We start from the raw sequence: 3,813 nt of genomic DNA on the forward strand, positions 1-3,813 counted from the left end.
CACATCTGATTAACATATTTAGGTGCAGCTTGCTCTGAGCTATTACTATATGCATATACAGAGGGGAGCTTATAAAACAATATTTCAGGACAGCAGATCAATAACACATGAGCACTTAATTCTTAAATGTAGTTTTGAATCCGTCTGAATTTTCTCAGAGTAAAACAAAGCATTCAAATGTGCGTGAATACGTTCTGTATCTTAGGAATTAATAGTAATCAGGTAAGGCAGACCTATGAGCTCCTTCAGTTTATGAACTGGTTATTTTTCATTACATACAGATGTGGATCACATAATTGCCTTTCCCACTTTTCACCTTATGTATCTTTGTATATTAGTTGGCTTCTCAACAATCTTCCTGTTTCTTCTCATTATCCAGACTTGTTTCGCAGTGCTGAAAATAGTGTGGAAAAGAGGACAAGCATTGTCAGCCGGTGATGCTAATTGCTGCCCACAGCCCGAGAAAGAGAGCAGAGAAGGGTGCTTAGCATATGCTGAGTGCCCAGCCCTCCCTCTCCATCTAAATGGGTTACGACATTCTTGCTAATGGTCTAACACCAAGCTTGGAAAGCCATCTGAGTCAAAACACATATACTGCTTGCTATCTGCTGAAAGGGGCACTTTGAAGGCAGAACTGGAAATGAGGTATGTTGAGCTACTTGTGTTTTTTAATTTCTTGAGTCACTAGTACTGAAATTTTTCCTTTGATATGGTCCAGAATTACAGTCCATATTTGTGTTTGTTAGGTTTTATTGTCGGTTTGTCACAACCCAGAATCACTTGGGAAGAGGGAACTTTGACTGAAGAATTACCTCCATCAGATTTGCTATGTAGCAAGTCTTTACAAGACTGTCTTGACTGATGTTCTACGTGGAAAGGCCTAGTCCACTCTGGATAACACTGTTCCCAGCCAGGTAGAACCTATGAGCTCTATAAGAAAGGTAGCTGAAAATAAGCCAGTAAGCCACAGCAATCTACGATTTCTACTTCTGTTCTTGCTTGGATTGCTGCCCTAACTTCACCCTGGGATGGACTATGTAAACCAATAAGCCCTTTCCTCCTACAAGTTACTTTGGTCAGACTGTTGTATCACAGCAACAGAAAGCATACCAGAGTAAGTTTTATGTCAGCTTCTCTTGAGTTGGGTCTTTCTGCTGTGAGGGTAGAGAACAGGCTGAACACTGGGCTGGGGCTTCTTTCGGCTGTCTTTCCATTGATGGTGTAGTGGCATAGAAAGGATCTCATTGGGTGTGAAGGGAAGAGATCACACATTAGTGAGCCCTATATTGGACCAGCCCAGGAGGGATTGGATACAATATGCAAGAGAGGGATAGATGTAGTGAAGTCTGATTGGCAATTTTTCCTGATATCTAGATTTGAAGAAAAACTGAACTTAATCATTTAGCACTGACATGAAGGGACTATGTGAGATTTGAAACCTGGCTTGCTTAAATTTTGATGAGCTATAAGCAAAGAATTTTTTCGAAGAAGGGAATGTGAACATTTTCGTGTTGAATGCATATTGCAATGAAAATACTTTGAACATATTTGGCTGAAAAAATTTATCATTAAAATGAAAAAAAATCAACTTATTTTTTTTATTTTAGAGAATGTGGGTAAAATAAAATTTAAAAATTATGTATGTCATACAAATTTAATTCATTGAACAACACTGGCTTAGACCTTTCTTATAGAGCAGCTCTGGCTTTGAGTGCTGCAATCAACAGATCTCAGAGTCTTTGTGGATGACTCATACCCACCTTAGAATCTGCCTGAGAATTAACTGAGGGGATGCCACTCCAGCACTTGTCACAGTGCTTGAAGAAAAATCAACACTCAATACAAATTTAATACAAACCTCGGGGGCTGGAGAGCTGGCTCAGTGGGTAAGAATACTGGCTGTTGTTCCAGAGGACCCAAGTTCAATTCCTAGTATGCATATGGTGGTTCCCAACCATCTGTATCTCTAGTCCCAGGGACCTGATGTCCTCTTCTGGCCTCGGTGGGCCCTGCTCACACTTACTACACAAACAAAGTAGAAACAAGACACTCTTGTACATACATAGACCTTCAAGGTGCTTAAAAGCCCCAGAATAATATTCTGGAGAGTAGTATCCTTCTCATGTACTTCCTATTCATATGATGTTGAAAGAGTTATTCTCTCTGGTTATCAGTTTGTTTGTTTGTTGGCTTGTTTTGTTTTGTTCGAAATTATAGCTTTGTAGAAATTATTTTAAAGTAACTCATTCGAAACACTTAGCCTAAGGTCCAGTGCTTCAAAGTCCAGTGTGTCCACGTTGTCCAGTTGTGGGTCCTGTGCTGATTCCCATCGACACCAAGAAGACACTTCTCTGATGAAGGTTAGCAAGACACAGACCTGCAAATTTCATAATTTATCTTTTTAACAACTGAGTAATATTCCATTGCATAAATGTACCACGTTTTTCATTATTTAGTCGACGTGTAGGCTGTTTACAATTTCTGGATATTGTGAATAAAGCAGTAACTAACATGGACGAGCAGTATCTCAACCTAGACAGTTTCAAGGCAGACAGGATCCCAGCACTGAGTGGAGGAAGTGGACACAGGCTCCCACTCCTAATCACTTCCTACCCTCGAGGCTGACGACATATAGCTATGTAGTCATGTACAGCATGACATCAAGTACCAAGTTCTGGAAGTGTTAGTGACATGTATGTTATTCAGGAGGAGACAAAAATTCAACCATGAATCTAGCCGTGGTCAAAACTCAGTGTTTTCCGCCCAGTTGTTTATCTTCTCTTCCGAAGACATTATTTCTGCCATTCAGAGTTACACTGACAATGGCCGTGCCAAACGGTTACAATAACCTCCCCTGGTCACAGCTGATTGGCAGGGGAGTGAGCATCTGCCCAGGCTGGACCCGGCTCTCTGGGGCATTCCATTTGAGACCAAGAGATTTCAGGTCTATCTTGTGTGCTCTTTAGCAGGGACGCCGTTGGTTGGAGAACTACCGGCGGTGTTTGCTTTCAACTCTGCGGTCTGAGGAATAGAGACAGCCGCTCCACGGTGGCAGCAAAGAGCAAAGCCGAAGCAGAAGGTGCAGTGGGGACAGGAGAGAAACGGGGCTTCACAGTCCCTTGTCAGCTGGCATTTTGCACTCAGTCCTTCCCGAGAATGGGCTGCATTCCTGGCTGCATGATGGATGCCATCAAAACCTCTTTTGCCGAGCATAGCTCAAATATTCTTTCTTTATTTGCGACTGGGGGCATGTTAACTAATGTTGGCTTATTTCTTAAATGCACTGTCTCTCTGGTAGGCGAAACAGCTGTGCAGTCACTGGCCACACTGTGAACTGCTGCTGGGGACCACAGAGGAACAAACTAATAACTGTGATGCCAGCACTAACATGTGAGGCAGGTAGATGAGAACAGGAGAGGAAGAGTGGCCATCTTTAGGAAGAGCAAGGCACATTCAAATACAGGAATGAAAGAGAATGTTCCAGCAAAGATTGCATTTGGATTAGTGATGGTTTGGCTTTTCAGGATCTAAATTAATTTTTAGTTGTAAACATTTTTAGGAATATAAGAGGGAGCTCAGCAATGAACTTGAAGTAGGGAGACCTGGCTGGGCTCCCAGATGTGGCAGGGATCAATAGTGACACACTGGGGACTTTGTATTAATATTTTGGAATTGGTTTCCAACAGTCAGAAAGGAGGATGTGGGCTTCATTATCTCTTTGCTTCTTTTCAGCTCAAAATTCTGAGTTCAAACTAAAATCCAGAAACTTTGTCATTGCTGACAAAGCATTCCTGCTAGGTTTGACTGTGGCAA

The 3,813-nt window shown here is 41.9% G+C and overlaps 1 long non-coding RNA gene across 1 annotated transcript; it reads right to left on the reverse strand.

The window, feature by feature from the left end:
- Positions 1–249: 249 nt before the first annotated feature.
- On the reverse strand, positions 250–2,583 carry LOC131908476 (uncharacterized). The gene is made up of 2 exons (XR_009378601.1): positions 1,859–2,583; positions 250–394 (listed from the first exon to the last, which is right to left on the reverse strand). It is a non-coding gene; the product is annotated as an uncharacterized LOC131908476 (long non-coding RNA).
- Between the last annotated feature and the right edge of the window lie 1,230 nt (positions 2,584–3,813).

Source organism: Peromyscus eremicus, chromosome 4 (assembly GCF_949786415.1).
Source record: "Peromyscus eremicus chromosome 4, PerEre_H2_v1, whole genome shotgun sequence".
Lineage (NCBI taxonomy): Eukaryota > Metazoa > Chordata > Mammalia > Rodentia > Cricetidae > Peromyscus > Peromyscus eremicus.